This window comes from Rhipicephalus microplus, chromosome 2 (genome assembly GCF_043290135.1).
Source record: "Rhipicephalus microplus isolate Deutch F79 chromosome 2, USDA_Rmic, whole genome shotgun sequence".
Taxonomy (NCBI): domain Eukaryota; kingdom Metazoa; phylum Arthropoda; class Arachnida; order Ixodida; family Ixodidae; genus Rhipicephalus; species Rhipicephalus microplus.
In genome coordinates this window covers 120,366,536-120,379,668 of record NC_134701.1, presented here as the reverse complement: position 1 = coordinate 120,379,668, position 13,133 = coordinate 120,366,536, and the positions used below count along the sequence as shown (strand labels likewise).

The window sequence follows — 13,133 nt, the reverse complement described above, 5'->3', positions numbered from 1 at the left end:
ATCGATATAGCACGCAAACTACTATAAGATGGAAGATACAATAGGAGCACCGCTTGTCCAATAGAGTAAGGCCAAATTCTCTTATATCTGTTTCTTTCATCTGTGTCATTTGCGTGATTAGTGCACAAAGTGCACTGATTTGCCTGAACAAGGTAACGTTGCGCACATTGGTGTAGCCATGCATAGAACACCCCCCTTCCTCCGTCCACCATAAGATTGAAGCTTTTAAAGCTGGAGATAAAACGTCCGCCACCTGCAAAAAAACAACAAAAACAAACAACAGCACCACAATTGTTTAGCCATAACCATCACGTCAGCGGGCCATCAGGTCCCTCAAAAACGAACATTGACGTCATGTATTTTTAGCAGGCACGCTTTAGTTAATTACTGTAGCGAATGTTCCTCTTCATGTGTCCTTAAAATTGCGTCATGAAAATAAGGAAGAGGACACCGACCATAAAGAAAAATGCAGAATAAGGACATTTCGGTGACCTTGACGCAACCTTGCTCACAATGACGGGAGCCTTGTGTACTAAATTGCGAACAAAGCTCTCCTCAGGGGAGCCGAAACGCATTCTCTAGTTCTCTCTCTTTCCTTTTTTTTTTTGTGGATCCCCTTCTTTTAATTTATGTAACTTCCCCAGCAGACGTGCTTCAGTCAAAGCCTTGCCTTTGTGGGTAGTGAGAAAACAACATTGATGAAATCATTTTCAGCCGCGGTCTTGTTCCAAGGACTGCAAGCTTAATACAAATGTATTTTTGCAACGTGAAGACAGAAGTAGTAATTAACAAATTGAGAAAGTAGCAGCAGGTCAGTATTTTTATTTACTGCGCATCAGAGCGTTCCTCTTTCTTCTTGTTATTGCTTGCTGCATAAAAGCGTACAGATGCGCATATGCGCTGTCGTCTTCGTCTTCCTAGCAGTACCCTTGTGGCAATATGTTCTCATCGAATAGTGCGACGGCCGATGCATGCAATGTTGCAATGTCTTTGCTGAAATGAAAGTGCTGATAAAATATCGCATGTGTGACCCTGAAGGTGCAGTCCCTAAAGACCCATAGAGCTAAGCAGAAAGCATCAACTTAGCTTTTTTACCAGTATTCACTACATTAGGTCGGTGAAGGTGCGCTAAATATTGCTCTTGATTAATACAGAAGCGCGTTTTTACTAGTAGCTCGTGCTGACCGCACTGCGTCGTCGCAATATTCACTATGATTAAGATGCACTGTTAAAGAACCAACCAATATACCGCAACAGATCACTGCCAAAAAAAAAAGAAAAAAAAAGCAGCGCCCGCACTATCAGTAGAGGCCCGGAGCTAGCGTTAAACGGCATCTATCCGGTCTGAGAGCGCATCGGCGCCATGAAGTCTCGTCGCCTAGATAACCTTGGCTGCCCGTGATTGCTATGCGCACGGGCGCTGACTGAGGGAAAGGGACTAAAATCGTCTTACATGTCACTGCATGCGCTGGCGAAAACCCTCCCGAGTGAGTGCGTGTGGTGCGCGTGGCTTCTCGATCGGTAGAGTTTATTAGTCAGTGTTCAGTTTTAAATGTGCCTGCGCTGTGTGCTCAACCTGTGTGTTCGGTCAGTGCTGATTATTGCAAAAGTGCACCATCCTGAAGACTGTACCTGCGCATTCATATTATGGAGCACTCGAAGTGAAACAGTGAGTACCGCTCTCACGTTGTTCCGTTAAGCACTTTGTTGACTGCGCGAGAACCAGAATAACGCCTTCAAACAATTTTGTTTTCAACTAGTTGATGACAAATCAGCATTGTTTTACCTAGTTAGAATATTTGTCCGAACCATTTCACGAGGATGATGGCGAAGTGTGATTGTGGGCAAGTTTTTTTTTTGTTTACAATGTTTGGAGTACAAAGCAGAGTGAGCGTGCGCCGCTCACTCTGCTTGAAATTGAACAGATTTTTGCGGTGCCCTCTGTTGGCAGTCGTGTTTAACGGGGCCCGATCGTAATGCAAATCAATTTTAGTAAACTAATTAATACATGTGTGGGGACGGCGCCTGCTAGCTCTAAGCATCAACCGTATCTAAGACGCATATGCTTGGGCATGTTGGTAGTTCATATACTTTCTTTTTTTTATTGCACAAAAAGACCGAGAACGGAAAACAAGGGCGTGGTGTCCATGTCGTTCTTTTCGGTTCTTTTTTGTTTTCTGCGGTAATACTACCGTGATAACTCGGGTTGATGCATCGGTTCACAACACAGCATATTGCTTCGCGTTAGGTGCGCCTCGCCAAGTTCGCCTACTTGCTAATACATTCGCTTTCGTTAAATTCGTCTTCGCCGGTATTTTCGTTCACCCGCAACGTAGCGTGACACTGCCGACAGCCGTATCTATGTAGTGCATCGAGCACTGAAGCTGGACTTTTGTTTGAACAGACCTTTCGTCTTTGTGTGTGGCCAAATTACCTACTTGAACAGTGCAGACACTTGTTTGAACGTAACTGCTAAAGTTCGAGCACATTTTATTCAGATTGCTTCCATCGTGGGTATCTTTCAAAATATTCTTGTTCTTCAGTGTTTTATTGCCATTGCCACGCTTTGGCCTTTAACTTCGCTAAGTACTTCCGATGTTAAAGCTATTTTCGCCATGTGAAACGTATTATTAGTTTTTTTCGTTGCACAAACAACACTTTATGGTATACATACTGCACGGTATCTAAGCATGCGTTGCAGCCAAATTGTAAGACTGGGCAGCATATTTATCGGGGAACACAACACGCACAGCTACTGAACGGCCCACGCCGCATTGGGAAGGAGTTATGCTTTCTCAGCCTGCCAGCATGATTTTAACACATGGCCCTAGTTTAGCAGTATGCAATGGTTATTGAGTAAAAGTAACATGGCCAATTTATTCCGAATTTCCCAGCCAATTTAGCGGCTATGGCAATTGTGCTTGAAAAACATCGTGCTGATTCAATGCACTGAAAACAGTGAACGGCTTGAATATATCGGAGGAAAAAATATTTTTTGGTCACGTGGTTGTCTTTTAAACTTCCCAGAATGTTGTTTTAAAAAAATATTTTACAAGTACCGCTCCTATTTTTTATACCAAGTTTGGTATATGTTAAGTTAAGGGGCTTATGTAAGATGTTTGAAACTCAGTAATATTACTACAATTTTTTTGGCCACATACGTCTGCAAGAATTTAGCCAAAATGTGTTATGTTTACATTTTCTCATTGCGAAACTGCACTTTGTATGAATATCTGAGCTGTGACTACTTCACAGAAAAGATATTCTGAAGAACAATTATTTTTCGACATCTTAAGCTGTTAACCTCTACGTGAAAAGATCACTCATTTCACAGAATTGTCATTTTTGTTCATATTGAGACGCAATTTGCGCAATGTGGTGGTCCAAATAAAAATTACCTTTTACCCAAATTGAAGCAAAGAACAGTTTTTGTATGTGACAACTTTTATAATTACAATTTCTATTTCAAGGAATAAAATAAATTTTGAATTTTTCTATCAACGGCAATGGGAAACTTAGAGACGTCAGCTGCCGTATGACCAAATGGCAAATGGTGAACTCGGAACTTCAAAAATCATTTAGGCGCAAAGCTCTTCAGTTAGTGTGTCGTTCCTTCCTCTATAGTCGTACTAGTAATATGCAGCCACTTTATGAATTGCACAGTAGATACCGTTAGTGGTTTTCCCAGCATATACATGGACAAAAAGATGATTCGTGGGGCGAATCGATCGTCCGTACATTTGCGCCTTCGTGCGTTCGTCTGTGCATCCATCCGTCCGGGCTTCCGTGTGTCGGTCTGTCCGTGAGTCCGTCTGTCTTTCTGTCGGTTCATACTTGCGTCAGACTGTCTGTCCATCTGTTTGTGCGTCCGGACAGATGGACGCTACGCCCCACTCATCATCATTCACTCCGTGGATATGCTGAGATCTTTTTCTCAAAACAAAAATTGCTATGACAAAACTTGGCACATGAAAAGAACTGTTTTTATTTGCTTTTGATTTAGGTGCAAAGTCTATTTTATTTCAACCACCACATGGCGCAAGTTGCATCTCAATAAAGACAAAACAACTGTTTTGTGAAATTCGCGATTTTTTCTCGTAAAGTTTGACCACTTGAAAGGTCTAAAATATTTTTTCGTCCAAATGTACCTTATGTGAATTAAGTATTCACTCCAGAGATATTCATTCAAAGTGCAGTATTGATATCGAAAACGCAAATATAGAAAAATGCAGATATTACACACTTGGGTATATTATTTGAGGTGTATGTGGTCGAATAATGGTAATAATCTTACTGAGCTTCAAACACTTTATGCAAGCCCTTCACTGGATTTGTAGACCAAATTTGGCACGGAAGAAGAAAAGGTACTTATGAAATAAGTTTTTTTCACAAACACCCAGACGAGATTCTGGGAAGTTCAGGAGGCAGCCACGTGACCAATTGTTTGTCTGCGAAATATTTTTTGGCAGTTAACTTTCTAATGCAGTAAACTTAGAGCGACTTTTTTCGAATACATTTGAGATGGTCACCGAAATAGCTGGGACGTCTGACGTGGAATCAACCAATAGCCAATTCTTCCATTATATAATCGTGTCAATGTGAGCCATTTCAAGAACACTAGTATCATTCTTAATTTAATACGTAACTATACAGTACTTAATTTTACAAGTTACCTGCACTAAGTACCTCTTCAATGCACATACCGTCATATATGCTCAGTAGCATTGTGCTTTTGTGCAATACAGATAAAATACGTACATGTTGTTGCGCGTCGTACTGCATTCCTTTTAATAAGCTAATCGAATGAGTAACATGGTAGATCTGCATAAATACACGTACAGCTGTGTTGATGCATACTTAAGCATAGAGCTTGACATTCACTTAGTTTGGTCGATGCATGCAGGTAATAGAACATTATCAACTTGGAGCAGCACCTGTTTATTTGCCTGTGCGAGCAAGTTTATAGGGTAAAGTAAGGTTCATATCTACAGCACAAAAGGTGTAATTATCCTGGCACAGTGCGATTTTTATGGCGTTTATTGCTCAGCATACCTTTACTAGCATTTTTCACTGTAGTGGAGCCCGATGCCACTGAAAATGCTTGCTATGCACTCAATTTATACTTAGACATTTGAAAGCGGTTAGTTATGCAGGGTGCATACTGTATGTTGCACTCTTTGTGAAATTTCGGTCATTGTTCCTTGTGTACTTATTTTAGGTTTCTGGGATTGAATTTTCTGTACAGAAACAACATCTTCGCCCCACTTTTTTCGAAGGCACCAGTAATCTCAGCAGCTGAAGATGATTGTGCAAGCAGCAGTGATGAGCTGTGGTTTTGCCGTTAGAAGTATACCTACACTGACATTACATTATTACAAATTTAATTACACTGCCTTGTCGAATGTTCTCATTTTTAATGTCAAAATTTAAACTGCGAGGTATAATAGGTTCTAAATGTGACGACAGAAACTCGCTTACTCTTTCAACGTGTTTTTTTCTATTGTATAGGTGTCAATCAACGCCATGCCTCTCAGTCGTTTGCCCGACTAGCGCAAAGGTTTTTGATAGTTGTGGGGATTTATTGTATTGAAAGCAATGTTTTTTAAGATAGAGTGAAAAAACTTGGTCACGTGAGATACTTCAAAATTTTGCAGAAAGCCACCAGAGTCCTGTTTGTCAGACTTGCAGTTTTTCTTTAATAAAGGCAGATGTGAACATATGGCCTAGTTGTTTCTTTCTTCGGCGTTATGTTCGGTTGAACCTAACGGTACAGGTTACTGCTTGCACTACTGTGATTTAATTTGCGCGCGCGCGTGGGGGGGGGGGGGGGTAAGTGCCTGTCACATCCTACTTTGTCGTTTTTGGCCCAGTCTACCTACACATATATACACTGGTCTTATGCAGCTCATTCAAGACCACAGCACCTTATTTTATCAGCTGCAGGCATGCAGGTATAAGTGCAGTGGGTGACACCAGTAACTTCCTTCTTCGTGTCAGCCGCAGAGAGGGTTCACATATGCTTCTCCCTGAAAACAGTGGAGGCTTGAATCAGTTGATGATGCATATTTGATGGAATGAAGTGCTATGAATGGTTCTCCTCAACAGACAAGACTAAGCGTTACCTCCTAGGTCTCTGCTTTTGTTGACCCGTCAATTACGCTTCATTTGATCAAATATGCTTATCCATATAACTGCCATCGTTTCAAAGGGCTTTTAGTGTTACACCCCACTCGCATGGGTGAAGCTTCATCGAACACCCATGGTTTAGGGGTGTTCATAAACACCTAAATAAGTAGGGTGTACCGTTTCATTACACCCTACGGTTTCAGGGTGCTTCTAAACATCTTATTGTTCAGGGTGTTCCTAGACACCCAAAAAGGGTGTTGCCCATGGAACAAATAAATACACCCTGATGGGTGTCAAAATTTTTAGAGTGTAGTAACTCTGTACTGAACCATACCGAGTAAGGTGACAAGCCGGAAAGATTTTTTCCCGCCTATTCCGTAAATACATATTGCCTACGATGTAAGTTCATTGCAGTGATTTAAAAGCTCATGCCTACCCTGTTGACACAAGGCGACATTATTCATTTGTAAATAAAAATAGAGGATGACCTTAATGTTAGGTAACAAGCCACCAATTTACCTCGGGGTGGGCGGTCTCCGAAGTGACTTGATCTTTGTTCTACCGAGCACCAGGCCGGAGGTGCGCTGGTATCAGCTATTTATTCAGTCCGTGCTTGGCAGCAACTGTTCAGGGCATTGCTTTGGTCAGCTTCTACTGTACCGTTGTGGCAAATTGTTCTCTTTTGGTGCGCCTCAATTTCTACTGTATAAATGAAGTTTGTTGTGTCAGCTGGTGAGAGGCTCTTCAAGCCACATCTCAACAAGATTGCAAACTATCTTACTGTTCCAGGAATACTTTTACATTGAGTATTTGTAATGTCTAAGTGCGCTAGGTGAATACAATTGGTCAACCAGCATGAAAACTGCGTGATTTCACATTCACTACCACACATTCCTTACGTGGTGCGCCAACGACGATGGGAGCGAGCACACCCGACGCGACGCAACAGTTACGAAGCAATGAACGAGTTCAACGCAAGCGCTCACGACGACCAGGCCTCGAAGCTTTCTACAGACGGTCGATTCGATGACAGCCGATCCCGGTCCCTATCCCGGAGTCGTCCCAGGAACCGCACCATGCGTGTATCGAGGTCCCGAAGCCACCCTCAGACCCATTCCCGCAGCACGCGAAATGGGACCCCAACCAGATCTATATCGCGAGGCTACTCGAGGTCCCGTTCTGGTTCACTTCACGGTTCCCGTTCAGGTTCCCGGCCCGGGTCACGCTCCGGCTCCCACTCAGGTTCCGGGCCTCACGCCTGTTCCAGGCCTCACCCCAGTCTCAGCGGGGTCCCGCGTCAACAATCGCCTAGACCATCGGCACCACCATCACCAGGCAACGCCAACAAGAATAAGCGGGGACCTCTCAATTCGGCGGACGCCGTCCGGAGAAGAGAAAACACTACATCACAGGTAGGGTAGGGTTCACTCCCAGAGCATGATACACACACCACATGAAAATCCGATGATGAAAGAAACCATAGGCAAACTCACAGTCGCAATTGCCGAACTAAAAACTGACAGAAACGCACGCGCTGCTACGCCCACAATCGACAACGACGACAATGCAGTCACCCCGATGCAGCCGCAACCCGTAGGCGCCGATAACGACAGCGACGAGAGCGCACCCAAGAAACGCGCGGTCACCCACGACCAGCCAGCTTTAAAGGCAGAGTTAGACTACATTAAGAGAACGATATCGGCGATTAAGGAAAGCCTTCGCTTTCTTGCGGAAGCATGGCTCTCGTGCAGTGTCCCTTGCGGCACACGGTAATTGTTTGGGCCAAGTGGAGCAATATCTTGATCACGTCGTCGCCCCTGCCGTTGCCGTGGGTAAGCCGTTGTCGCAACGTACAGCCGTGTTAGTCCACCACATCACGTGGCTCTCATGCACCCGCCGGGTTCTCAGGCTGACTCCTAAATGCTTCAAGATGGCCAGGCCAATTGATGAGTTGCGTATCTGGATATGGAACTGCAGGAGCTTCACCCACAAGAAAGCTTTTCTGCAGCAATACCTCCGTAGCCACGAAGCCAAACCTCGCATCACGCTATTACAGGAAACTGTAGTACCAACCGCCACGTTTTCCGGATACCAGTGGTTGCCCGGCCCCTTGGAAGGACGCGGTATCGCCAACCAGGTCACTAACAAGCTTGCCTGCACAGCGCACAGTCGCAATGTGCCCGAAATTGAACACGTTATTTTCGAAATTTTCCCTGTAACATATCACAACAAAGCGTGTACATGCTCAATGTATAGAGTAGTCCCAGCCACCATAGACAAAGATTCACACGCTTGTTCCAGAAAGCTGTCCGTCTCGCGGGACCTAACCCACGAATGATTGCAGGCGATTTTAACGCCGTGCATAGCGCCTGGGGCTACACGTACGACACACCTAAAGGTAACGAGCTTTGGAAAAATGCGAATGACATGGGCCTTATTCTCATTACGGACAACGCCTTTCCCACTCGCACTGGTACGTCCACGCAAAGAGATACTACGCCGGACCTATGCTTCGTCAAGAATATCTACGACGCCCGCTGGTCCAACCTCGCGGTAGATCTCGGTAGCGACCACTTCATATTGGCTGTACACCTCCCCACAGTAAGCAGGAAGACCAAGACGTACACGTGGGTCGACTGGGACCTCCTTCGTAAGACCCGCGCAGAACGATCTCCTCCCAATACGCCACCGAGCCTCAAGACGTGTACGGCCCAGCTCAAAGCTGATGTAAACAAGGCAACCAAAACTATCAGCACAAACCTTCTAACCGAAAACATTGAAAGACGTCTCGCCCACCTACTTGAGACCAAACAGTCTATATTGGCCCGGTGAAAGGGCCAGCGCCTTAATCAGAGGTCACGCAAACGCATATCTTAGCTGAACAAGCCCATGATGTATCACTGCCGCATCCTTTCAAAACAGCAGTGGGACCAAATTTGTAACTCGATTGATGGTCAGGTTCGAAAGGGCAAAACGTGGAACTTACTCAAACACCTCCTCAATGAAACCAACACCCGCACAAATCAACGTCATTCGATCGTGAAGATACTTCATCAGGCTAAACGGACAGTGTCACTGGAAGATGTTGTCAAGAACCTCGTGGAAAAATATCTCCCGCTTCCCACGAGCCCTGTGGCCCCTCACCCTGATTACTCTGGCAGAGACAACACAAACTTAGACGCGGACTTTTCTATTGATGTGCGCCTAGCTCTCCATGAGCTCAATGGCCGCTCAGCCCCTGGCTTCGATGGCATCACCAACAAGCTCTTACGCAACCTGGACGATTCCTCCGTCACTTACTTTACCGTAACTGTCAACGAACTATCGAAAAAGGGTGAGATACCCGTTGGCTGAAAACTAGCTCACACGGTTTTCATACCCAAATCGGGAAAGGCGCTGAGCCTAGATAACCTACCCCCATATCTCTCACGTCTTGCGTGGGCAAAGTGGCTGAGCACGTCGTCCTCAACAGGGTTGGTTGATACCTCGTAGATAACGACTGCATCCCGCACCACATGATTGGCTTCCAACCAGGGTTATCCACTCAAGACGCCATGTTACTCCTAAAGCATCAAATTCTAGATGGCAGAAACACTCGTAACATTCGTGCATTACTCGGTCTTGACTTAGAAAAGGCCTTCGATACAATAACGCACTCATAAATCTTGAAAGTTATCGCAGCCCTCGGCCAGGTCATTGATTTTACTACTTTATCCGCTCTTTTCTCACTCGACGCAGAGCCATCCTCCGCGTAGGGGACATAGTGTCGGAAGAATTGGAGCTCGGACAGCGGGGCACTCCTCAGGGATCCGTCCTCTCGCCCACGCTCTTCAACCTCGTGATGATCGGGCGTTCCGAACGACTTTCGAAAATTCGCGGTCTAAATCACACTATCTATGCGGATGATATAACCATATGGCGTTCCACAGGGTTGGATGGCTTCATTGAGTCCGCCCTGCAAGAGGCTATGGACACCACCGAGTCTTACCTCGACCACACCGGTCTCAGGTGCTCACCCGCAAAGTCAGAGCTGTTCATATATTCGCCCAAACGCCGCGGTGCCAAGCCCAAAGGGTGGAAACCTCTGGTGGAACGCAATATCACCTCCACATCAAAGATGGTCGTACTGTACCCAGGGTAGACACCATCAAGGTCCTCAGCATGATCATCGAGTCCCGCGGAACCAACACCCAAACAGTACACAAGCTCATGACTAAGACTGAGAACGCAATAAGACTCGTACGTAGAGCAACCAACAGGTACCATGGCCCCAAAGAAGACAACCTGCTGCGTTTCGTACACGCGTTTGTTTTTTGCCATTTTACCTACGTTGCCGCTATACACAAACGGCTACACGCTGAGCGCGAGCAACTCAATGCGCTTATTCGTAAGGTGGTCAAACGAGCCCTTGGCCTCCCTATCACCACTCCAACGGACACACTCCTCGAGCTTGGTGTACATAACACGCTAGAAGAGATTGCCGAAGCTCAGGAACGCGTGCAATTCACCCGACTCACCACCACCAAGGCGGGCCGCCATATTCTGCGCGAGCTCGGCTTCTTCTCCTCGAGGGCCAGGGACCCCCCAGAGTTGACTCTAATTCCCCGTGAAGTCCGCGACATCATCCCGATTGCTCCCATTCCACGAAATGTGCACACCGAGTACAACAGAGGCAGGCGCCTTGCGCGGGCGACCGCCATTCTCAAGCGCATATACATGGAAGCGGACAACGTCTCGTTCGTGGACGCCGCTGCCTATCGCAACAACCGAGCCTTCGCCGCGGTTGCGGTATCATCCGCGCAGAAGACTGTTAACTCTGCCACAATCCCCATCCGAAACCTCGAAGTAGCGGAGCAAGTAGCTATAGCTATAGCTATGCTCGAAAGCAAACGGGAATTCATCTACAGCGACTCCAGGCCGGCCATCAAAGCCTTCGAACGCGGAGTCATCTCCGACCAGTCGTTTCGTATCCTGCGCGAAGCGGACCCGAGTGCCCTGAAGCACCACACTGTCATCTGGTTCCCAGCCCATCTCGGCCAGGTGCCGGGTGCCCTATCCAACCTCAACGAGATCGCCCATGATGCAGCGCGCGCACTTACCGACCGCACTTCCACAGGGCAACCCCATCTTGCTGGGTTATATACCAATCGGGATGCACCAATTAAGTACAATGAAATTACAAAGCACTTTTACCTGGAACGCCACATTTTTCCACCCCCACATCCGAACCTTAACTTACCGCAGGCATTAACCCTACGCCCATTACAGACACACACGTACCCAAACCTTGCCACGCTTCACGTTTATTATCCCGATGCATACCCCAGCGACACATGCCCATCATGTGGACGCACAGCGGCACTAACACATGCTCTGGGAGTGTAGAACAACTCCACCCGACTCCACCTCAAGAAAGTGAGAGAGGTCCCTCAGAAGCTCACTTCTCGCCGACCAGCAATGGGCCGTCCAGCAGGCCCACCAAGCGGCCGCCAGCTACTCCCTGTCGGTCGTTATGTGGGAGACGCCCGCTACGCACTAAGCGCGTCCTGCAGGACTGAAATAAAGATTTTCATTCCATTCACATTCAATAGATTTACTTATTGTGATCATGCGTATTGCGACATTGCCGTATCCAATATCTGAGCCTACACGTGTCGTTTTGTTGGCTATGTGTGCTTTGATATTCGTGTGTTGGTTTCATGTCGAACTGCGACGTGTGACGCCAAAATCAAGCCGTTTAGAAAACGTTCACTACAACCTGGCACGTCTAATAATGCTTCGAGGAATTTTAATTTACGTTTTAGTAGCAGACGACACCCGTACGCTTAAGCTCCACGGTTATGAAGAACCATGGAGGCATTGTACAGTTATGAAACTGGCAACCCAGTTATTATCGTGAAAATTTACTATCACGTGAAAGAACACCCCAAAAAGTTATTTTCTTAACAGTGACACTTTGGGCCATATAATGAATTAAGGTTGAAAAACTTTTCACCAATGTGCGTCTCAATTGCGATGGTTCGTTCAGCATTATTGAATGCACATTTAGAGACTTCAAAGGCTACAGCTCACAAAAAGGAAACTTGTACCCTAAATGACAGCGCGGAATACTTTAACTGAATACAATACTTATTAATGTATTTTATGTTGAAATATGTACTTGGATTATGCTATTTCTTAGTTGTGATTCGCTGCGACGTTCTGCCAGTGAGTAAATCTCACGTGCCTTACGAGCACCGCAAGCGCAGCAGGAGGCTGTAACTCTTTGACTCCCTAATTGCTCATATTCATGTTATATTACGTGATAGCGTTAATATAACACATACGAATTAATGTTTCTATGCCTAAGAAGATTTTGACTTCTAGTGTCTTGTGCGTATATTTGAAAAACTGGAGGACGATTGAGTTCTCCCTTCAAGAGTATATCGCAATAGCATAATGGGGCCTCGAGCGCATCCCCGCCTGAAATGCTCGCCTGCATCGGTTCTGTACACCTAACATTGGTCTAAAAGTATCAGTGAATGCCTACTGAAAGATTAATTTCTAAATGGACAATACGCTATGATTACTACTTTTGCGAATCAACGAAGGACCCACTGCACGTAAGTACGGCAACACGCCAACCTGCGCAGCTTTGTTGATGGCTGTGCTGCTGCTGATGATCAAATATGTCTTGAACACTCACAATAAGAGGCCCTTTGAAACACTCACTGATTGCTCAGTTCACATTTCGTGACGCCTGAAGTGATTCCACGCTTCTGCGCCTCAACATAAGGAGACTTTTTACAGTACAAGACATTCATACAGATTTTTTTCAGGAAGTTTCGAAAAAGTATTATTCCTCGGAGAGAAAAAGACGTACTAGAGGATCACGGCTAACTGGCAGAACCTTTGCTTGTCAAGCAAACGGCCTGCGTCAAGCGTCATTCAAATTCGGAATATAAGCTTTTTTATTTGATTTTGTATACCTTTCGGTCATCAGCAAGATGACGATTTTTCGGTCACAA

At 45.7% G+C, this 13,133-nt stretch overlaps 1 long non-coding RNA gene across 1 annotated transcript in view; it reads left to right on the top strand.

Moving 5' to 3' along the window:
* The first annotated feature begins 1,461 nt into the window (after positions 1–1,461).
* LOC142796349 (uncharacterized) overlaps positions 1,462–13,133 on the top strand; it is a 47,231-nt gene continuing 35,559 nt past the window's right edge. The window contains exon 1 of the long non-coding RNA XR_012893767.1: positions 1,462–1,669. This is a non-coding gene — a long non-coding RNA (uncharacterized LOC142796349). The remainder of the gene's footprint in view (positions 1,670–13,133) is intronic.